The 24,971-nt window shown below is 46.8% G+C and overlaps 1 pseudogene; it reads left to right on the forward strand.

Moving 5' to 3' along the window:
• The first annotated feature begins 16,464 nt into the window (after positions 1–16,464).
• LOC142768736 (uncharacterized) lies at positions 16,465–18,458 on the forward strand (annotated as a pseudogene).
• The last annotated feature ends 6,513 nt before the right edge of the window (positions 18,459–24,971 follow it).

Raw genomic sequence — 24,971 nt, forward strand, 5'->3', positions numbered from 1 at the left:
GATATCTTAATCATGAAATTTTGAAAAAAGAACGCCATTTTATGTAGTTGCAGCCACACTCTTAGCAAAAGTGAAATTCGTCATTGCACAAAGCTCTGGCAAACATGCATTTTCTTTTTCTAAGCAGAGCTGCAGCTATTTTGAATTTACAGTTGCCAGAATCCAGTCCTATCTCTATCAAAATGCATGCTTTGAGCATATTTTAAAATTTTTTAGTGCACTCTTTGTTCAAACCACGAAAAAACTGGCATAACTTTTTTAGAGTATCTTAAATGCGCCATCCTAAGCACTTCTTTCAGTGTGAATGAGGCCTACTTTCTTTCTGTAGAAGAGGTATAACTGTCGATAAGCTCAGCTCACCATTTTTAGTTAGGGTGAATGTTGAAATGATGAACACAATTTAAGAATGTTGCAATACATAAAGGTGTCGCTTGCTATGAGGGAAAAAGTGCAACAGTAAGGTTTTAGTAGAACACAATAACAGTAAAAACAAAGAATAAATACATGTGTTACTACCTCTCTGAAAAAATATTGCCCAAGTGCTGCAAGCAATGTGAAACTGTGAAAGCATTCATACAAATTAAAGAAGCTGGTGAGAAACGACGCCTCATAGTTCGTCAACACACATGGTAAGGTTTAAGCTGCAATACATAGAAGACTTCAGCCATGTGTATTGCCACTACAATTGCATCATGCCATGAAGCTGAATTTCATAGCTCATTGCACCAAATTGTTGGAGTAAATTATGGACCTAAAGTATCACTGCACAACTTTCTGAGTAAGCTCATGTCGGTGTTCCTGCGCTCACATAGTGCCCTGTTAATCACTGCTAAGTTCATTTGTGATCAAATTTCTCAACATTCATTGTTCTGAAAACAGATTTTCATCACAGTCCTTTCAGTATTACAGAATGAAAGTAAATTTGATTGAATTTGCTTCATGCCCACTCCCACTTGAGAGTACTCGCTCACATTCATACTCGTGTTTACTTACTCACTCTCCACGCACTCATACTGACTCATGTCTTTCAAATGAGTGTAACTGAGCATACTGACCAGTTAGTATACCAAGCTATGCTCTGAAAAAACAAGTTCTAATTTAGACAATAGCTCCAGCAGTATGAAGTGCGAATATGATGCATAGCCATGTATTTTTTTTGAGAGACTCATTTTGAAATTGCAGTGCAATTTAAAGAGGTCGATATCTTCATGCTCCGGGGCTTGTCTCTTTTTACTACAGTTGTTAAATAAAGAAAAAAGTGATAGCTTTCGTTGCTGTTCGCCACGTTAAACCAAAAAAAACCCAGCTGACCAAGGTTTAGCCAAATTTGTTGTGCTTGCATGCTGTGAATCAATACAAAAACTGCTCATTGAAGTTGTGGAAGCTACATGTCACTCACATTTTGTTTACCCGGAACTACCTCGAGTTAATGCCATGGCAGAATATTTATGTATTTTGTGAGAATCCACCACCGTAATCGAGTATGCGTGCATATTTTGTGTTTGTTACCATTTAGGTGCTACATGAATCTTTTGTTTTTTGTTTTTTCAAAATGGCGAAGTAACGTTCAGACCATTTATTATGTTACACAAGCAATGTGTTTGGATTTGTAAGGCTGAGATTGTAGGCACTGTTACACTTTGTGCAGTCCATATGTTATTGTTGCTGGAACCCTCTTGCTGCAATACCCTCAGGCGAAATACAGGCAATGAATTAAGGAATTAGTAAATACTAGTGTGTCAGCAATGTGGCTTCATAACATGCATTATACTGCATTTCTACTAAATCAGTGAAGTACTCGCAGAGAGTTGTGCTAGTTTGGCTGACAAAGCAGGATTGAGTGCACCGAAGGGGGGGAGAGGGAGAATGTAAGTGAGGTATAGCCAATGGGAACTGATCTCCAATATGGATTCAGCACGAGACTCAGTGAAACACTCCAGGGGCCCTCCGTCTTAATGTGACTACTCTTCAATGCCTTAGGTATGATAAAATAGAACCACACACAAGCCACCTGATCTAGGAGCAAGAATCTATGTGGACCTCATCCCATGTCACATGAACTCGTTTGTTTACAAAAAATAGCAACAAGCCTGAACAGTTCCCTACACAGAAGCCAGTACGATGCAAGCACCTTCTTAACTGATAGAGTTAGTGTGACAATACCTCCAACTACTAGTGCATGCAGCGTCTGGCAAGAATCGTCTTGCGATCATTTAACAAGAGACCCAACATATGGCCATGGGAGATGTGGCTTTGCAATCTGTAATTGAAAATCAATTGGCAACCGTTAAGCTGCAATGGCCAACAGGGCCGCGCAAAAGGTGCTCGATGCATGGCTCAACTCAAGAATTTTTTTCGGGCAGTGTTTATGTGGTGAACGGCTAACTTTAGCCACAGGTAGTTGATGTGAAGCCGTGTATATACTTTAGTGCAACCCAAAATGTTCAAGCTTGAAGAAGCTGTGGAGAGTGTCAGAACCCGCACAACTCTTCCCTTGCCCTGGCTCCTTCTATAGTAACCGAGCAGTCTATTTCAGTAAAGTTGTTTATCATTCTCTTACATGTAGTCTCGAATCGCAGAGGTTAACTTATTTTGGCTTAATATTCACAGGTGGATCTGAAGGGAAACTATATTTACATTGGTGACACAGCCAATTCTCATATCATTTAAAAATTTCACAATCAGTGTGTCATACGGAGTTGCACAATTTGTTTATCGACATCTAGTAAGTCAGTTGCTGTTTACGTTTCACTGAATCAAGTGCAGTAAATAAAAACAGAAGATCGGGTAAAAGCTTGCACCAACCAATGCAGGAGCAATACAGGGATATGTACCAGCAAAAGCAAATAACTATACTAGCAGAAGGGGAAATAGTTTATTTGGTAACTACACAAGCAAAATATCAATCATCAATATGTACATTTGTACAAAAGATAGAATTACCACATAGAGTATTGCAATCATATGCATAAAAACACCAAGGGAAGACATAATGACATCGTAGTTGTATGCTTGGTGAAAATGCGATACAAAAAAAAAAGAATTGAAAAACATGCATAATTGTAAAAACCATCTAACTAAAGATGTATTTGTTGAATGTGTGGACCTCAGTTTGTCATTGTTCATATGCATTAATAGCAGCTGGACTTGATAGTTTAGTTACATGTGATGACCATCAGGTTATTTTATTCAGACACAGTTAGTGTTCAAGTGATGATGGTTCGTTGTGGCATTCAAGCTTGCATTGCCCTTCATGAAATCATTCAGGGGCTGCTGCATTCTTCTTGCAAAATTTCCAGTTTCACTTATGCAGTATAATAAAAACCAGAAAATTGTGAGGCTAAGGAAAGGTACAGAGGACCTAAATTGTACCGTTGTAAATGTATAATTGTGATATGTATGTGCATAAAGCAAAGTGGATGGAAAGACAACTTGCCCCCAACAGCGACTGAACATGCCCACCTTTGGATAATGCGGGCAATGCTATACAGCTTGAGTTACGGTAGAGCATGAGGTGCACCAATTAAAGGTAGCAGGTTTGGTGCTTGTAGGTGGAACTTGCCTTTTGTCCACTTTGTTGTTATGCACATCTATAACACAATGGCTACGATACACTTAAAACAATACAGTCAACTATACCCATACCTTTATTGGCTTACTTATCTTCTGGTTTTCATTAAGGTTGAGTTAAACAGAAAAACGAGCCCTTTGAATTCCCTTCTTTTATTGATTACATAGTTGGCTTGTGCAAAAATCAATGAAATGGGCAATTCGACATCTCTCTTGGTGTTTTCAGTTCACATTTAGTATCGCATCGATCGACATCTGTTACAACAGGCACATTGCAAAGAGCTAAGTACATGTGGGCTAATAATAAACATAAACAGTGCAGTGTGCTGTTTTCATCACACTCTGACCTTGGTGTCAAAGAATTGTTGCTACTATGGCTCTTGATTGGATCATGGCTGACTCTAAGTGCGTTTAATTACCATTCAGGCTACAACTGCTTGAAAAATAAATGGGAAACAATTGAGAATGTAGATGTTATGTCGTTCATCTTTCTTTCCATATTCACTGTACACTGTCATAGCATTGCTGTCTTTTCTTGTGTCATTTGGGGTGAATCTTTCTAGGTAAAGGGAGCATAGAAACAATGTCTGTGTGCATTGTAGGAATATATGCCTTTGTGCTGCCTCACGCTGCGTAATTTTCGTTATGTTAAGTGTATTGTCACGTGTGTCCTCCGTGAAAGACGAACGCGACAGTGCATACGCGATCCGCACGCTTTTATTTAGAACGCAACAACAAGAAAGACGAGGAACTCTCTGGCGCGCGGTCAATAAAAAGGCCGACCCGCTGCTGCTTTCTCAGCTTCTTAAAATACGACCTCTGTCTTCACGTCGCGACAATATGAAACGTGTGCCTGCCCACTGGTCTGTGCATGAGTCGTAATATTGCACAACCTGCAATTATCTCCCCTTACATTCCCAGTTTGGTAGGATAAGAAATTCAGCACAGGTAAAGGAAAAAAAAAATTGGCGAATTGAGAAAAATGCAAAAAAAACTGGAATAGATAGATATATAGAAGTGCTGGGTATTTTAGCACAAATGTTACAAAGCTGAAATTTACAAACAATTAAAACTTACAAGCGAAAATCTACTTCAGCACAAAACTGCTATGTTAGCCTTCAGAAAATATGTCACAAGGAAAGGGGGGAGGGTTCGGACGTCGTGCGGGGGCGCGTGCATGAGGCCCGGCCGCAGTAGGTTGCCGAGCCCTGATTTCTGGCCCTGTCACATCGTGCCGGCGCTGCACACTTCATTAGAGCGGCCCGTGGCGCTGCTCTAAAGGAGTAGCGTTTCGGGGGGCATTGAGATTTGTGTCTGTCTGTCTCGACCTACATGTCTGTAACCTCGCGATTGATGGCTGATCGTCGTCAGCGTGCCTACTTGAATAATCTGGTTTGGAACGTGTGCGGGAACGTCGTGTTCTAGCAAGCTGAAGCGCGGGCACGTTCAAGCACGGCGATGTCACGCAGAACGCACCTAGTGCAGATGGGCTGATCGCATGCTAGATACGGCAGCTTAAGAGAACATCAACAATCACGCAGGTTAAGGCCCATCTGTAGAGTTTCTAGCGTCCACGACCACAACCATGCAACTCATGCCGCTGGAGAACAGAACGTAACAGTGCACGTACTTCGTTAAATTGAACCTGCAAGGCCAAAAGTGTACGTTTTGTGTCGTCTGCTGATGATAGTCGCCATCGAACACCTCTGTTTCGCCGAACGGTTGCCAGCACTTCGCGAACATCGCGTCGGCCAATCAGCGTGCTCATGCATTCCGCTCGTGCGGCCCCACCGTTAACATACTCCCTCTCCAGACCCAGCTACGGACGGACGTATGGGCACTTCGCCCCGCTCATCCTCAATTCTTCCGTCAATGTGCTGCGAGTTTTTTGTTTGTTTGTTTGCTCTGTGGATGCCAAAACAAAAGTTTTCTATTCGCAGGATAGTATGGAGGATAATACAAGTATCGCGGAACATCATAGCCAACAAAGAGCGCGTATGGATTTTTCTTGAGAAACGCAAGCACACTGTATAGTATTTCCCAGATTTTTCTTGTACTTCGGAAAAGTCGATATCCGAATAGCAGCACCCTCTCTTTGCAGTTTCTGCGTTCAAGTTCTGCCTCTGCAAAGTGAGCTTAGTAAGATAGAAAATGGAGAGGTAGAAATCCAATCACAACATATGAGATATTGCCTCTTTAGGAGCACCGTTGCCCAAGTTTGATTTCCTGTTCACTGTGGCGCGAAAATCTGCGGAATTCGAACGGCTCAAATTGAGTTCGCATATCGTACGTTGAGGTGTGGCTGTTTGATTGTCCTTATTTTTTCAGTCCTGGCTTATAACTTCATCGACAACGCTTCTTTTTGGTTTTGAGAGCACTGGTGGAACTCGAGTCTGGAGTAAGAACATTGGTGCTTTTTTTCCTTAGAAACGAACGCTCTTCCGTAAAATTCCTAGCGGTATTAGGTTGCTGACTCTCGCGAAGTGGAAACAAAAGTTTCCAAGTCGCTAATTGGGGTTCATGTTCGTTTTTCTTGTTCTCATGCACTTTACTTCCAACTCTAAAGTACTGATAAATGGTCCTTGCTTGGCATTTATATTTTGTGGCAATAGTTGCGTTAAATTACTCGCCCTCTCCACAAAAAAAAAAAACTGCGCCGAGTAAGCATAGACCACGAGGTACGTATTGACATCATGTCCGCCGTAGGCACTACAAGTATTCACATGGACCGAAATTAACGCTATGCCAAGTGAAAAAACACTCGAGGTACAAATCGGAAACATGCATTTGTACGTACAATAAAACCTGGGTCAAACGACCACAGCACGTATGGTTTTCGGGGTGATGCGAATTTCGCTTTGGTCTCGGCAAAAGCCCATTAGCCGTAAATGTATTAATATGCCGTCACTGCGAGCCGATTGTCAATCTCTGAAGTTTTATACGAACGCACCCTACGCCTCAGGTAAGAAGAGAGACTGTATGCGCTGTGTTCGACGCGCCAACCACGTGCGACTGCGGAAACGAAAGCGGGACATTCGAGCCGCACTACCCAATCGTCAGAATCACGGTGTATAATAAAGCTTCAGAGCTGCCTCACCGCCTTCGAGATGGTGTGAGCCAGTATTTGATGCTCTATCCCCTTTCGTGACGAATTATGATGCTCTGTGAGAAACGTGTCAAATTCGCGTCGCAGAATTCCTGGGCCCACACCCGCAGTATAACATTCCAAGCAACAAAATGAAGTGAAACGTTATTGCGTCGCGTAAGTTTTAGTGTAAATAAATGTTTAAAGTTTCTGTCACCAGTCAGCTTCACTAATTGCTTGAAAAGAATCCCCTATTAGGCTCAAAAACATACAGTTTGTTTTTTTAATGCATTTGTTTCCAGCGAAGAAAAAAAGTACTTTTCACGTTGGTCTTGGAATCCGTCACGTCGAACAATCGTCGAACATGGTAGTATATTCAACAAAGTCGTGTTCTGTAGAAATACACAACATAATAATCTTAAATAATCCCCTGCCCCGCCGCGGTGGTCTATTGGCTAAGGTACTCAGCTGCTGACCCGCAGGCCGCGGGATCAAATCACGGCTGCATTTCCGATGGAGGAGGAAATGTTGTAGGCCCGTGTGCTCAGATTTCGGTGCACGTTAAAGAACCCCAGGTGATCGAAATTTCCGGAGCCCTCATTCTACGGCGTCTCTCATAATCATATGGTGGTTTTGGGACGTTAAACGCCACACATGAATCATTTAAATAATCGCCATTTGTCCACCCAGAAGGCCTTTTCGAATGTGCACACTAAGTTTCAAGTCACTTGATCAAACACACGGTGCGTGACGTGCCATTGAGGTGTGTGTCTCCATTTGTACCAAGCGTGACCTAAAGGGCTATTGCGCCTCCATGTGTCTTCTCGTTTTGATTACAGGGGATCGACGTCATGCTCTCCTTTTCTAAGGCGTCGATGTGGGCTGCAATAGTTGTGTTGTGATTTTCGCGTGCCTTCCTTGTGCAACACACATCTTATGATAGAAGGATGAGGACCAAACTAAGGCCTATATTATCTTGGCCTCACGACGTCCAATTGCATGAAAGCTGGGGTCACAGTTCTCCTGGCACAGCCATAAATATCCTAAAAAACATCGCCAACACCTCCGCGATCACAAAGTAATAACATGGTACCATGGTTCTGTTTTTTTTGTGGTTTTGATTCATCACGTCAAAGTGCTTCGTTTCTTGCATTGGCCGCTGAAGTCCAGTGTGGTGCGAAAAAATTGCGTTAAAATTTTGAAGGGGCTACTGCTGTTCCGGGTCATAATGCACCCGGTTAATTAGTTAATTGTTGCGTTGTGAAATTCGCGTGGTGTTCCAATAGAAGAACGACACCACTCGGCTGCTGGGTAGGAACTAATTTATTTTTGCAAAACGGCGCCTGTTCGCGGAATGCGCGATTGATGCGCTGCGTCCCTTCTGCAGGGAAACCCGTCACCCAATATCCCTTTCGCTCCGGAAGCCCGTGATTGCGACTCCAGGAATGACGGTACGCCCATTTTTCGAGAACGGCAGTGAATCGCTTGTAGAACATCACATGCCTTGCCTCTCACCATAGCGATCTGGAAGTTGGCGATGTCGTTGCGGACGTGATGCCGTTGTCGTGTACAGCTGGGTCCCTGGTACTTGTGGCCCTGGCTCATTGTTAGGCTGAAGCTTGATGACACAAGTGAGTCTGATGGTAGATCCAGCAAGTATGGATCCGGCACAGTTACTTTTCGAGTTCTTTCGCCTTCCTTTCCGTGCCCACTTGGCCTGCGGTGTACTGGCCGACTTAGGTCGACACCGAATTTTATGTGGTATAGGTGTCTTCGAAACGTTCCCGTTCCACATTTATTCATCCAAGACCTGGGCCCGAGCTTCTCTATTATCTTTCTGTCCATTCATGAAGAGCTGCCTTTAAAATTGCGGATGAATACGGCTTGGCCTACAGAAATTTCTCTCAGGGAGCAATGCATGCTGTTCGAGGGTGTTTTCTCAGACGGCTGGGGCCGGAGTTGTGTGAGTGCAGTGACTATGTCACGCCCGAACATTAGAGTGACTGGTATTTTTCTCGTTGCCCTTGACACAGTGCAGTGTTGTTGGGCAGGAACCGTGCCAGCCTGAATACAAATGCTCCTCTTTGGTTCTTGGCTAACATTTGTCTTGTTTCGAACACTATCCTCTCTACTTGGCTTTAAGTGGAGGGATGGTATTGGGTGCTCGCGACATGTGTTACCCTGTTCTTTTTTAAAAATACATAGAATTCGGAGGCAACGAAGGTCGGGCCATTGCACTCTAAAAAATATCGATTGAGAAGGTTGTCTTTTTGTCCCACAACAATAATCGTCATCAGGCTTGCGTGCGCTTCCTTTCTTGTGACTCGGCGCTGGCCACTTTCCTATCGAGAACGCAATGTAACCCTCATAATGGGCATGTCGATCATGACCGGTATGTACCGGGCGCGGGGCGATAGCGCAAGAATGGAACGCAATATAGATGACGATTATTGTTGTGGGACAAAAAGACACCCTTTTTACTCGCTCTTTTTTTAGAGTGTGCCCGTCAGGAGCTTTTTGGGGAGCCCAACCGTTGCGAAAAGGTTTAGCAGTTCCTCGATCACTGTGGCACTTTGAATAATGGGCATGCAACGCACTTTCAGCCATTTGGTGTACGCTTCGATCACCACTAGCAACATCTTCCCCTCCACCTGGCCAGCAAAATCTGCATGAACGGTGTGCCAAGGGGCAGTTGCGTACTCCCACTGACGCGTAGGTGCTTTGCCTGGGGCCTTTCGGTGCTACACTCTAAGGCAAAATTACCAGAAAAAGAAGTAACACAACCCAATAGGCGTGCGATGAACGGATAGACCGGATGAACGGTGCTCGCGCTGCAACCCTTATTATCATGAACGGATAGACCATTGAGGAACAACCACAGAGGGAAGCGGCCGCGTGCAAACCACTAGTCTCCAAACACCCTCCAAAGGGATGAACCGCCCGGTAAATGCAGGCAGTGCGCCTCCTCCCCGTCCTCCTCCTCTCATGGCTCATCCTTTCCCCGTATTTTGCTGGCGACAATTCGCGTTGCGTCGCGCTCGGAGTGCTCGACCACGGCCGCCTGGATTCGACGATCTAGGAATTGTGACGTGGTGCTTGTGTGTACGCTTGGATGAGTGTGGGCTCCTGCTTTTACGTGTCGCTGCACCCATGAAGTCTGGAGCAAGTCTCGACAAGTCACCACGCCGCGCTGTATATCTCGGGCTTCAAGATAGTCACGACGAACGCAAGACAGCAAGAGTTGAGAATGCCAATATGGCGGCCGAAAAGACAGCAGGCCTATCAGATATATACTTTAGTCCGACTCTGGGCAAGCGCGACAAGGATCGCGCTTGCCTGCAATGGGCTCGGTCGTGTTGTATGTAGCACGCACGAAATCCATCGTGAAGGTCAGCTTCGGCGTTAGCAGTTCGACTGTGTTTTGCGACCACCTGGAAATTGGCCGCCATTGCCGTCGGCCTCCCGTACGCTCGCTCATCGAGTGCTCGCCTGTCTTCGCCGCCGCGACGAGCTCCGGGCTGACGATATTGGCTGAGACCTCATCGGTGTGGTAGAAGTCGTCGAAAGCACGTTGTGGACGGTCCTAACGAGCTTGGTTATTATTATTCACAGTACTGCCAATCTCCAAAGAGACCATAGCAGGTGGGCGCTACAGTATACAGTTACAAAGAGCACTTAACACAGCTGCGTGGTTGGTAGCTGCGTTAATGTATGTAGCGTGCTGTAAGTGCACCAGCACGGGCTCGCGGGGCTTTCCCTAGCGTCGGAACTCAGTGAAAATTGGTCGCCATTACAGTTGGCCTTCCTGTCAGTCGGTCGCAAGCAGCTCGGCGCCGTCTGTTGGCCGCGGCAGCAGACTCGCGTTTGCGCGCTGCACTCACTCAAGTTCGTGAAAAAGGGTCGCGTTACCGTCGATTTCTTCAGCGCTAGCTCCAAACAAGCTCAGCGCTGTCCGTGGCGGCGGCCAAGCGTACGCTCGCTCTCCTCTTCGAAGTTCGCTGGCGGCAGACACTCCGCGCGCAGCGCGGTGTTTGGTGTCGCGTTCGCTTGCTCGAGCTGAGAATGAGCTGAGAATTTGAGCTGAGAACTCGAGCTGAGAATTTGATGAGAATGACGCGGCCCAGCGGCGACCCTAATGGAGGATTCTGACCTCACGACCAGCGGCGCTTCTGGTTGGACATTTGGTTACTAAAAGAATCCACCCGGTGCATATAAAAAAAAGCCTTGCGGCACGTCGCGAGCAGTAGATCTATGTGTCAGAGAAGAGAGCTCGGCTCTTCGAGTCTCGAAACTGTCGGCCCCAGTGCCGAATTTGTAACGCCTCTGTATCCATGCTGTACATAAACCTTGTTTAACTCACCGTCGTCTCGTCCGCTCGTTTATCAGCTCTGCGCAGAAGCAGTCGCGAGCTGAGAAACTTACGCTACCAAACGGCTGGTGACCGTGCCGGTGGAGATCGGAGCAGTGGCGCCTTCGGGACCGTGTTGGCGTCGCCGTCTTTCGTAACAGTGGTGGCAGTGGCGAGGTTCGTGGCGCCCTTCGTAACGTCGTTGGAGGCGCGCTTCGTAACAGTGGTTGGCAGCTGCGTGATCGGCCGGTGTCAGTGACATCGATGCGGTGAGTGCCTGATGTTTCCCCCCAGTTCACCAGACTACTCTAACTTAGGTTATAGTATTTTAAAGAAGGGCTGTGTGAAGCATTGGTGAGTGAGCTTTGATCGTTTAGAGCCGAGTCAGAGCGCTTTGAAACCAAAGTTAATGCGGAGGGTGTAAACACGGCAGTGTTAAAATTGCATGCGCGTCTTGCCAGTAGACTTATAGTGAGTCTGGCAAGTAGATTCTTATCACGGGCAAACAGCAAGAGGCTAGTGTGAATGACGGAAAACCTTAAAGTGAAGGAACTCATCGAAAGTTGTGAGGAACTAGGCATCACTTTGGGCCGTGCGAAACGAAAGCAAGCGATACACAAGATCATGAAAGATGAAGGAGTGTCGGCTAAGGAAGCCGATGAGGCCTGGGCGGATATCAAAGCACGCCGCGAGGAAGCTGAAAGGCGAGAAGTTCGCGAACGTGAAGAAGCTGAAAGGCGAGAACGCCGTGAGGAGGCCGAGAGACAGGAGCGCCTTGAGTTGAAACGAATAGAATTGGCAATCCTACAGTGTTCGCAGGTGCCTAGCGTAGCTTTTGCGACAGTTCAGATCAGCGGTCAGAGAATTCGCGACCAACTGCCACCGTTCGTAGTAGGCGAGGACATGGCGAAGTATCTCGTCAAGTTTGAACACGTCTGTGAGCGAAACGCTTTGGAGTGGTCTCTTTGGGCGCAGAACCGGTTAGCTCTTCTTGCCGGCGAAGTGTCCGACGCGATAACTTGCTTGTCGAGGGAAGCGTTTGAGAGCTATGACGAGGTTAAGGAAGTGCTCTTGAGACGTTATAAGTTGTCACCCGAGGCTTTCAGGCAAAGGTTCCGGTATGCTAAAAAGGGGAATGAGTCACACGTTAACTTCGCGTTTCGTCTTAAAGCCGATGTAATTGAATGGCTCAAGGGCGAATGTGTTTATGACGATCGCGATAAAGTGGTTGAATGCATTGCATTGGAGCAATACTTCCGCTACATCGAGGAGGATGTCAAGCTTTGGCTGCAGGACAAACTTGGTGAAGTACAGCTAAACAAGGCAGCAGAGTTAGATGAGGAGTATTATACTCGCCGAAAGTTGCATAGCAGGGAAGTGCGCGTTCAAAAGAATGAAAGGAAAGAGGGCTTTTCAAAGAAACCTGATCAACGGAAACCCGCTCCCCACCGTAATTTCAAGAAAGACCCGTCTCTTAAGAAGGGCACTGTAGGGGGAGGGCAAACAGAAGCGGAGAAATCGAGTGCGGTTCCTAAACAACGCACTGATACCAAACGGGCGTTGGAATCACAGAAGCCGCTAATCTGCTACAACTGCAAGAAGGAAGGGCACATCGTGATAAACTGTAAGCAAAAGTTTGCTTTCGCAACAATCTCAGAATCGGAAAAAACATGTGGCTTTTAGAGCCGTATCTCCAAGAAATTAGTGTGAATGGGAAAACGTGTCGAGCACTTCGAGACTCAGTGGCAACCATGGACGTTGTCCATCCTTGATTGGTGTCTCCGGATGACTCTACAGGAGAATGCGCGTAGATCAGGCAAGTCGCCGAGGAGCAGAGTGCTTGCTTACCAATCGCTATGGTTGTCATTGAAGGCCCGTTCGGTAAGCTTCGCACCGAAGCGGCTGTCTGCCGCGCTTCCCGATCGTTTACCGTATCTTTTCTCTAACAACTCAGAGCAGCTTTTCAAAGAGCAGGGTAAATCGTTCTTCTCCCACTTAGCGTACATGGCCCACACGCGATAGCAAGCGCGGAAGCTTTCGCAGGCGCTTGATCTTGTTCAATGTGGTGAAGCATCAAGTGACCTTGGCCGCGAGTCGACGGAACCTCAGAGAGGAAATTCTCCGTGTGAGCCCTGTGAGCAATCACTCGAGCGGCCCGTCGTTGAAGCGACCGGCGCGGTTTCCGTAGCAGGGGGAGACGACATGGCGCCATTGAGTCAGAGCAAGAGGGGTGCAACGCTCTCGCCTGTAGCGGAAATTTGTAGTGAGCTGTCGAGGCTCGATCGAGAAACGCTCATTCGATAGCAGCGTGAGGACCTCTCAATTAAAGCGCTAATGAAAAGTGTAAACTTGGGAACAAAGAAAAAGAATGTTTATTTTTTGAGATAGCAGGGCTCCTGTATCGTAGCTACACAAATGCGCAAGGTCGCAAGTATGAGCAGCTCTTGGTGACACAAAAGTATCGTCGCCAACTATTGGAACTGGCGCATGAAAACGCATGGGCAGGGCATCTCGGCATAAAAAAGACCAAGGCTAGAGTTTCCCTTGAGTTTTACTGGCCGAAATGCTGGAAGGATATCGAAGATTTTGTACACTCATGCGACACTTGTCAGAGAGCGGGGAAATCTATGAACAAGTGCAAGGCACCCATGAAGCTTGTGCCAATTATCACAGAACCTCTTCGGCGCCTTGTAATTGATATCGTCGGGCCATTGGCAAAGTCAAGGCAGGGTAGTTGGTACATCCTGACGGCTCTCTGTGTAGCCACGAAATTTCCGGAAGTGATACCACTTAAGGAGCTCAATTCCCCTCAAGTCGTGGATGCACTGCTATCCATATTTGCACGCGTCGGATTTCCTCCTGAAATCCAATGCGACAATGGTAGTGTCTTCACCAACTGCCTTACCCCTACCTTTTTGGATAAATGTGGAATAAAAATAGTGCACAGCTCGATCCATCACCTGCAATCTAATCCGGTAGAGCGTATGCATTCCGTTCTGAAACGGATACTGAGAGCTCCTTGCTACGAGCACAAACGCGACTGGGAAGCGTGTATTCCTCCCGCTATGTTCGCTTTGAGATCAGCTCCTTATGAGAGCACTGGTTTTAGCCCTGCAGAGCTTATATATGGCAGGAGTTTGAGAACACCATTGTGAATGCTACGCGAGTCCTGGGAGGGATTCGATGAGGACCCTAATGTAGTTTCGTATGTTCTAGACCTCCTTCAGAGGCTTAAGAAAACGAAATATCTTGTAGAAAGCCACATGAAAGCTGCACAAGTGTTGTCGAAGAAGTACCACGACAAATCGGCGAAGAAGTGCGCTTTTGAAGTAGGAAGTCAGGTAATGCTGCTGCGGTCATCCAAAAAGAACAAGCGTGAGGTTCATTGGGGAGGGGCCGCCAAAGTAATATCGAAGCTTTCTGACACCGATTATGAAGTGAAATCAGGAAGGCAGCCGAACAAAATTTACCACAGTAACTTGATGAAACAATACGTTCAACGTCAAGCGGTCGTAATCTTCTGTTGAATGCTTCAGAGAAAGAGGAAGAAGAAATTTTGAGTTCTATTGATGTAATCGAAAGGGGATCGAAGGTAATCTTGGAGCAGTTGAACCTAGAGCCTAGGTTAAGTGAAGTCCAGAAGGAGGACCTGAAAACGATTGTTTCCGAGTTTGAAGACGTGTTTTCGGACCGTCCCGGAAACACGACGGTGATCGAACACGATATCGAACTAACTTGTGAGGAGCCAATCCGTAGCAAGCCGTACCGTTGTTCCCCTGTGCAACGTCAAGAGTATGAACAGCTGTTAGTACCGCATAGGTATCGTCGCCTAAAAGTTGCCGGTTACTGAGATGGAGCATGATGCTCCAACAGCACAACTTTGACGTTCGCTACAAAAAAGGAAAGCTACACGCTAATACAGACGCATTGAGCCGTGTGTTTAGTTAGCACCTTCTCCGCCTTTCGGTTTCTCGCTGGTGATTCGGGGCAAAATTTTTTCCCCATCACGGCTTTAGCTGAGCGCTGTCGTCCAGAGTGATCTCAAGGGGCCAACTTTATGTTGTATTCTATTCCGTTACGTTGTTGTACGTGTAAAATGTCAGTTCTCATTTTAAGAGTCTTGTGTCCCACATGTGGCTCTTGATGTAGAGGGAACGAAATTCCGATAGGCACGTAGGTATAGGTATATGTTGTGTTATACTTTGTGTGGTGTTCTGTCGGGTGACTGAGAGCACCTGCTTGTGTCGTGTGTTGTCTGTTGTCGAACCATTCTTGACAAGTTGCAGAAAAAAAAAGAGTGGACACGGCAACCAAGCCGCGACGATGTCTCCTAATGTACCCCTACTCGTGCAGGTTTTGACGGGATACCTTTTTTCGTCGACCGGCTGATCGGCGTTTAGCACGGGCCAGCTTGATCTGCGTCACACTTTTGATGCACCGTTCAAGCTCGGCACGGGTATCGTTGCTGGTGATATCTTTGATACGCCAGTGGCGCCGCGCCTGCAGCCCGAACATCATCTTTACTGCGCACACCTACGTGGCACGATGACGTCACCAGTTCAGCCCGCCAGCGCCACGCCAGCGGCTATAAAAGGGACGCCGATTGCTTCAAGCGGCAGTGGACACGGCAACCAAGCCGCGACGATGTCATCTAACGTACCCCTACTCGTGCAGGTTTGACGGGATGCCTTTTTTCGTCGACCGGCTCATCGGCGTTCTGCACGGGCCAGCTTGATCTGCGTCACACCTTTGATGCACCGTTCAAGCTCGGCACGGGTATCGTTGCTGGTGATATCTTTGATACGCCAGTGGCGCCGCGCCTGCAGCCCGAACATCATCTTCACTGCGCACACCTACGTGGCACGATGACGTCACCAGTTCAGCCCGCCAGCGCCACGCCAGCGGCTATAAAAGGGACGCCGATTGCTTCAAGCGGCAGTGGACACGGCAACCAAGCCGCGACGATGTCATCTAACGTACCCCTACTCGTGCAGGTTTGACGGGATGCCTTTTTTCGTCGACCGGCTCATCGGCGTTCTGCACGGGCCAGCTTGATCTGCGTCACACCTTTGATGCACCGTTCAAGCTCGGCACGGGTATCGTTGCTGGTGATATCTTTGATACGCCAGTGGCGCCGCGCCTGCAGCGGGAACATCATCTTCACTGCGCACACCTACGTGGCACGATGACGTCACCAGTTCAGCCCGCCAGCGCCACGCCAGCGGCTATAAAAGGGACGCCGATTGCTTCAAGCGGCAGTGGACACGGCAACCAAGCCGCGACGATGTCATCTAACGTACCCCTACTCGTGCAGGTTTGACGGGATGCCTTTTTTCGTCGACCGGCTCATCGGCGTTCTGCACGGGCCAGCTTGATCTGCGTCACACCTTTGATGCACCGTTCAAGCTCGGCACTGGTATCGTTGCTGGTGATATCTTTGATACGCCAGTGGCGCCGCGCCTGCAGCCCGAACATCATCTTTACTGCGCACACCTACGTGGCACGATGACGTCACCAGTTCAGCCCGCCAGCGCCACGCCAGCGGCTATAAAAGGGACGCCGATTGCTTCAAGCGGCAGTGGACACGGCAACCAAGCCGCGACGATGTCATCTAACGTACCCCTACTCGTGCAGGTTTGACGGGATGCCTTTTTTCGTCGACCGGCTCATCGGCGTTCTGCACGGGCCAGCTTGATCTGCGTCACACCTTTGATGCACCGTTCAAGCTCGGCACGGGTATCGTTGCTGGTGATATCTTTGATACGCCAGTGGCGCCGCGCCTGCAGCCCGAACATCATCTTTACTGCGCACACCTACGTGGCACGATGACGTCACCAGTTCAGCCCGCCAGCGCCACGCCAGCGGCTATAAAAGGGACGCCGATTGCTTCAAGCGGCAGTGGACACGGCAACCAAGCCGCGACGATGTCATCTAACGTACCCCTACTCGTGCAGGTTTGACGGGATGCCTTTTTTCGTCGACCGGCTCATCGGCGTTCTGCACGGGCCAGCTTGATCTGCGTCACACCTTTGATGCACCGTTCAAGCTCGGCACGGGTATCGTTGCTGGTGATATCTTTGATACGCCAGTGGCGCCGCGCCTGCAGCGGGAACATCATCTTCACTGCGCACACCTACGTGGCACGATGACGTCACCAGTTCAGCCCGCCAGCGCCACGCCAGCGGCTATAAAAGGGACGCCGATTGCTTCAAGCGGCAGTGGACACGGCAACCAAGCCGCGACGATGTCACCTAACGTACCCCTACTCGTGCAGGTTTGACGGGATGCCTTTTTTCGTCGACCGGCTCATCGGCGTTCTGCACGGGCCAGCTTGATCTGCGTCACACCTTTGATGCACCGTTCAAGCTCGGCACGGGTATCGTTGCTGGTGATATCTTTGATACGCCAGTGGCGCCGCGCCTGCAGCTGGAACATCATCTTCACTGCGCACACCTACGTGGCACGATGACGTCACCAGTTCAGCCCGCCAGCGCCACGCCAGCGGCTATAAAAGGGACGCCGATTGCTTCAAGCGGCAGTGAACACGGCAACCAAGCCGCGACGATGTCATCTAACGTACCCCTACTCGTGCAGGTTGGTGATTGGAAATATGGTTTCCGTAGTGACGATCCTTGCTTAATAGTGTTGCCGTGTCCACACACCATTCTAAACTGCATAAGTGACTGTTTTGCGCTAGCGGGTCTGTTGCTTTCACTGTCGGGAGATGTCGAGCAAAACCCTGGACCTCTTACGGATGCAATGTTTAAGGAACTGCTAGAAACGCAAAAAAACTATCCTGTCTAAAATTTCGCAAATGCAAGAGTAACAGGCCTCCTCTGAGTCTGCTATGATTCAAGTTAAAAAGAGATTATTAACAGTTGAGAAAAAATTAAAGTGCATAGATACACTGGATGGTAGGCTGCTAAAGCTTGAGAATGCAGTCGATAGAAGCCATACAGAATTGAGTACTTTGTGCAGTAGGGTTGACGACCTAGAAAACCGCTCGAGACGAAACAACCTTATTATTAGAGGCGTAAAAGAAGAAGGCCCTGAGAATGATGATGACTTACTGAAAAAATAAAGGACGATATATTTGGCTCCATTCTCAACCAGAAACTGAATTCTATAGAAAGAATACATAGACTGGGAAAGAAATTTCCTGGCAAAGACCGCCCTGTGATCCTTAGAGTGGCAGACTACCGAGACAAAGTAAACATACTGAAAAATTGTTTCAAGCTAAAAGGCACTCATATTAACATTAGTGAGGACTACTCAAAACGTGTAACTCAGATACGGAGAAACTTGTGGGTCTCAAGTCTAGAAGAAAGAAAGAAAGGAGCGAAAGTTAGACTGGTTTATGACAAAGTTCTTATCAACAATGTTTTGTACACCTGGAGTGATGATGCCAAGGAGAAGATCAAGTGCAAAGCATTTGCTAAACCCAACCACAAATGACCTGAAAGACAAAACAGGCCGACTTTAAGATCATCAACTTAAATGCTCGCAGCGTACTGAACAAAAGTCACTTAATAGAAAGTGTAACCTTGGGACATGACCCTGACATATTGGCAATCACCGAGACATGGTTGCATAGTGATGTACATGATGTGGAAGTCACACCACCAGGTTACGTCTTAATAAGAAAGGACCGAGGTGGGAGAGGAGGCGGAGTAGCACTTATGAATAAAAGAGACATAAAGTATCAAACTTTGCCAGATGCTAGTGATATTGAAGCCGTATGGGTAAAGATTCAATTAAATGATCACCCTGTGTACATTGGAGTTATGTACAGACCCCCCTGTTCTCCTGCTACGACTCTGACCGACTTAAGATGTTTTATGGATTATAATATGCGTCAGGACGACAAAATAATTTTGATTGGTGTTTTAAACTTACCAGGCATTCAATGGGATTTGCATGATATTATAGGAAACGAAGTAGCTCATTGTGAACATCTTTTGGACATTACCTTTTGTTTTAACCTATGCCAAATTGTGTCTAGCTACACACGTGTTTTTAAGGCTGTATCCTCTATTCTCGACCTTGTATTTGTATCTTCACTCCTGGAGGAAAATGTAATCGAGGGCATATCAGATCATAAGATGGTTATGTTTTCCTTGGATATGGCGTCCGCTAGGTTGCATAGGGATTACAAAAGTACAGTTCTGAACTTCGCAGCTGCTGATGACTTCTCTGTTTTAGAAAAACTTAAAAACTATTTCGATACTTTTGTTCTCCTGCAAAACTCAAATGGATGTGCAAATAGACTATGGGATTATTTCTCGCAGGTGGTCACTGAATGCATTCAATTCTATATTCCAACACGACAAAAAAAGATAGCAAAGAAAAATCCTTGGATAACGCGTGACGTGATCCATGCCAAAAGGCAACTGAAACAAAAACGGAAAGCTCACTCAAAGAATCCTTGCCCTGAAGGGAAGGAAACCATTCACACTATGAGCCAGGAATTGAGACGTCTAATTAAAAATTGCAAAGATAATTTTTATAATGTTTAACTAAAAAAGTTCTTGCACGAAGCACCCGAAAAGTTCTGGAGATACGTGAATCCAAACACAAAAACCCATCTTGATGCAGATAAAGAAAACTCACAAGCACGTGCTGAAAGTTTTAATGCCTTTTTTTCGTCAGTATTTACCCACGTTGACAGAAAAGTACCGACTTTTAATGAGGCTTCTGACACACCTGCCATAGAAGGAATAACGATTAGTGAACAAGGAGTATTGAACCTGCTCCTTAAAATCGACAAAAAGAAAAGTGCAGGACCTGACGGAATACCAAATGAATTTTTATATAGGTACGCAGCTTGGGTCTCGAAGTACTTGACAATCATTTTCCAGTCCTCCGTAAGTAGTGGTTGCTTTCCCACTGCTTGGAAGGTTGGTAAGGTCATACCGATACACAAAGGTGGTACTACTAACGACTGCAAAAATTTCCGTCCCATCTCGCTCACAAGCACTTGTTCAAAGATTCTCGAGCATATTGTCTCCAAGCATCTTTTGGCTTATCTAGATGTTCACAACCTATTATACTCACAGCAACATGGATTTCGAAAAGGCCTATCTACTATTACTCAGCTTGTTGAACTTGTTCATGATCTCTCCTCTGAAATAAACTCGCAAGGTCAGGATGACATGATACTCTTAGATTTTGCAAAAGCTTTTGATAAGGTGTCCCATGCTAAACTGTTGTTAAAAATAAACACTATCTTTAAAAACCCAAACCTAACGCAGTGGTTTTCCTCCTATTTCTCCAATCGCAAGCAGTATGTTCAAGTCAGCACGAAAAAATCTGCCCTTGCCATGTTATTTCTGGAGTTCCCCAAGGCAGTGTCTTGGGCCCACTACTGTTTTTGATTTTTGTCAACGATTTACCTAAAGATATTACGGTCCCCATAAGGTTTTTTGCAGACGATTGCGTAATGTATAAAACAGTCAGGTCTCCTACCGATCAATCAGAACTAAATAAAAACCTCCAAAAAATACAAAACTGGTGCACCATTTGGCAGATGGATCTAAACGCCGCAAAAACAGTAACGATGACCGTAACTAGGAAAAAACGCATTCTAAATACAACGTACCCTATAAACGATCATGAGCTTGGCAGAGTATAACAACACAAATATTTGGGTTTATTAATAACTTCCGATCTACGATGGAATTTGCATGTAGACTCCGTTTGTGCTAAGGCTAACAAAGCGTTGTGGAGACTTCGGAGAAATCTGCACCATGCTAGCCCAGAAATCAAAGGCTTAGCTTACAAGGCTCTCGTACGGCCAATTATGGAGTACGCAAAGGTGGTATGGGATCCGTACACAACAAGTAATCGCACTAAACTAGATAGAATACAAAGATTGGCATCACGTTTCATATTTAAAAAATACCAGCGCTGCCACTCCCCAACTCAGCTTTGCAAGCTGGCCCACCTTGAACCACTAGAACAAAGGACAGAGTATGAAAGACTTCAATTACTCTTTTTAATCATTAAAGAACAAGTAAAAATAGACAAATCGATGTGTATGTATATAAAAACTGGGGAAACGTCAAGGCACCGGCATAACATGTACATCCCCCCTCCCACATCCCACAACGGTTGTTTTAAGTTCAGTTTCTTTCCGCAGGCGATCAGTGAGTGGAACAGGCTGCCGAATTCCACTGTCTTATCGGAATGTGTACCTTCTTTCTTGAAGGGCCTAAAGGATGTCGTGTATAAAGATGTATAGTTTATATTTTGCTTATTCTATGTCCTCAAGAGCAGAGTGCTTTGGCTATGTCTTGTCATTCATTGTTATGTATATTAGAAGTTGTATAGGGAGTACCTATTTTTTTGTATGTATATTGGTTTTTTCCCACCCCTGTTATAGCCCAAATGGGGCTGACAGTATAATAAAATAAAATGAAATGAATGGAATGAAACCAAAAATCGTCAGAAGAGACGAGGGAAGCTGGCCGACAAGTTGTGGCGACAAGCCAGTGGAGCTGGGATCCATCCTCAAGGAATGGACGTGTTCACGAAACGGAGTGTGAAGCTGCATTCTCCCTATGGCCCTGGAGGTGAACCTGGAGGGACCTGGCGAACGAGCGCGCCTGACATCCGAGCCACGTGGAAGCAGCCCGTCTTTCCTGCGCATTGTCTGGCGGTGTGGGTGCTGTTATGCCTGCGAGTCCACATAGAACGTCCATGCCTCCGAAACAGGCAATCTGTGTCAAGGCCAGCACGCGAGCCCGCCTGACGCGAACAACTCAACGGCGTCGTCATGCGGCGGTGCCGATCTGTCCCGCAACGCACAGCGAGCCACCTCAGCCCACGAGCCAGTTGCAGCAATAGGCGCCTTCCAGTCTGGCGAGTCTTACGCAATGCGTGGCGGCACTCGTCCTTGGGTGCAGCCACGTGCAGCGGCTCAGGATTTGATGAGAATGACGCGGCCCAGCGGCGACTCCATTGGAGGATTCTGACCTCACGGCCAGCGGCACTTTTGGTTGGACATTTGGCTACTCAAAGAATCCACCCGGTGCATATAAAAAAAGCCCCGCGGCGCGTCGCGAGCAGTAGATCTATGTGTCAGAGAAGAGAGCTCGGCTCTACGAGTCTCTAAACTGTCGGCCCCAGTGCCGAATTTTTAACGCCTCTGTATTTATGCTGTACATAAACCTTGTTTAACTCACCGTCGTCTCGTCCGCTCGTCTATCAGCTCTGCGCAGAAGCAGTCGCGAGCTGAGAAACTTACGCTACCAAACGGCTGGTGACCATGCCGGTGGAGATCAGAGCAGTGGCGCCTTCGGGACCGTGTTGGCGTCGCCGTCTTTCGTAACAGTGGTAGCAGTGGCGAGGTTCGTGGTGCCCTTCGTAACGTCGTCGGTGGCGCGCTTCGTAACAGCATGTCATATTTCGCGTATGTTTTTATTTCACCTTGCACGTATTTCTCATATGCATTCGTATTCATCCTCTGTCACGTGTGACTCACTATTTTACATACTTATTGTGCAGCCGTGGGCACACACCGTGCTGAAAGCTGTGTGCGCTGGCGTCTGCGATGCCTTTCATCCATCTCTTTCTTCAGAGGAGCTTCAGAAGGATTGTGCGAGATGTGAAGGTAAAGTTATTCACGTGTCGTAATTTACAAGCATGTTTTTATATTAACTTGCACGTACTTGTCACATGCGTGCATCGTCATCTTCTGTCCTGTGTGTTAACTATTTTTACTATCTTATTGTATGTGCAGCCGTCGGAACACAACAGGCAGAAGGCAGCGTGCGCTGGCGTCTGCAATGCCTGTCATCTATCGCTTCCTTCGGAGGAGCTCCACAAAAAGTGAACAAGATGAGACAACGAGACTGGACTTGCACACTTCACCATGAATTCACTTTAAAAATGGGAAACTGAATGTGTATGTCGAAAAATACAAGATTTCGATGTCTCGCTTTTGTCTTTCGTTGTTGCCGTGACTGCGAAAGCAGTTACACATAGGTGGCTAACTACTTTTTCGCGTGTTATTTTCTGCGCTATTTGTTGCTCACTGCGCAAAAAAACAAGCGAAAAAAGTATTAGGCCTGGCGGAAAATAAACAAAAAACAATGTTTGAACTGGGGATAAGAAGTTCATCCCACTGGAGTATTTGAGTGGACCAGCCGTTCTTCCGGCGAGGTGCAACTGTGAGAACTAACGGTTGCCCGGTAAGGTGTAAATATGGGAATTAACAGTTGCCCTATAAGGTGCAAATGTGAGGACTAAATGTACGTCGTTTGAGGTGAATTGTGGGACTAATGTTTAGTTACTAAGGTGTGAATATGAGGATTAAACGTTAGTCCATCGAGCTCGTCTGTGGGGACTAAGTGTTATACCCGGTGTCGTTAGTCCTTAAAGGGAATACTGGTTGTGGCAGCCCATTAGTCCCCAAATGGACGAACCACACACCTTTTTGCCTTAGAGTGTAGCCACATGTTACACAGTTTCTCGCCACTTCTTCAATGTCGCTATCAACACCTGGCCACCAAAAGTAACTTCTAGCCCAGGATTTTATTAAAACTACTCCTCTATGATTTTGGTATGCCATGCCCCATACACTCTTTCTTGCTTTGAGAGGAATTACCACCCTGCAGCCCCTAGTGGGGCAGCCCTCCTAAATGGAGAGTTCGGCCTCCATCTTTCTGTATGCTGCAAACTCCTCATTGGTTAGCTTGCGCAGTAACCGCTTCTGACCGCTTCTTTCAATCGGGACAAAGATGAGTTCTTTTTTGGTCATTTCAGGCAGCTGTCTCGGCGCTAGTTCAATGCTTGGCGTGGAAACCAACTTGAGCACATCTCCTGGCAAATAAAGCTCGTCAAAGTGGGTTGGTAGCGGAAGTCTGCTGAGAGCGTCAGCATTTCGGTGTCTTTGGCCTTGTCTGTACACCAATTTGCAATTATAGGTGACTAGCTTCAGACACAAGCGAGTCACTCTGGGCGATAGTACCGATGGCACTTGTTTCTTTTTGGTGATGATTCCAATAAGTCGTTGGTCTATTAAGTGGTTGATGTACTTAGGGAAATGGCTGAAACCGTATACATTGACCAAGACTTCTTTGTGAAGCTGGGAAAAGTTATTTTCCGCGCTTACCAATGAACAAGAAGTTAATCCATTGGGTACCTCTCAGCCAAGAGCGTCTTCCTGAGCCAGCACTGCCCCAATACTGTACGGTGACGCGCCTTCGGACAAGAGTAGGTGTTTGGTTTTATCGTAATGCACAAGCACTGTGCAAGTGTGGACCATGTGTTTGAGCTCCTTAAAGGTGGTTTCATACTCCGCTTCCCACTTCCCGTGTGCATTTTTCTCTAGCAATTTATACAGCTTTGCTTCGACATGTGCTCTTGTTTTTTAGGAAGAGCGACATTAGCCAATGAAACGCTCGAAGAGATGTTCTGTTAGTTAATTTGGGTGCCCAAAGTATGGCCTCAATTTTGCTCTCAGTGGCGTGCACCCCATTGGCATCTATTTGGTGTCCCAAGAGCTCCACTAAGTTGATGCCGAAGTGGCACTTGTCTGTCCTTAGGCGTAGACCTTTCTAACTTAACTTTGTTAAAACCTGCTGCAGACGATCTTCATGCTCACAAGCATCTTTACTGCTGGTAACGATATCGTCAAGGTAAACAATCCCCCCCCTCCCCCGGAATGCCGGCCAGTGTTACCTCCATCATTCATTGGAAGATGGCAGGTGCGGCATATACTCCGAACGGAAGCCGATTCACTTTAAAGCGTCCTTTGGCCTTGTTCACTGTGAGGAGCACTGCTGTTTCGTCGTCGACTTTCGAACGTCGGAAAAATTGTTCGTCGAACAACTGTAAGTCGAAATTGTAGGTCGAACAAAAACGAACGTCGAAAAAATTGTTCCACCACGCAAGTTCGGGAATACCTCTGCTGTAGTTGGAAGAAGGTATGAGGTCTTCTTCGCCGCTGCGTTAACAGTGCTCCTG

Source organism: Rhipicephalus microplus, chromosome 8, assembly GCF_043290135.1.
Source record: "Rhipicephalus microplus isolate Deutch F79 chromosome 8, USDA_Rmic, whole genome shotgun sequence".
Classification (NCBI taxonomy): domain Eukaryota; kingdom Metazoa; phylum Arthropoda; class Arachnida; order Ixodida; family Ixodidae; genus Rhipicephalus; species Rhipicephalus microplus.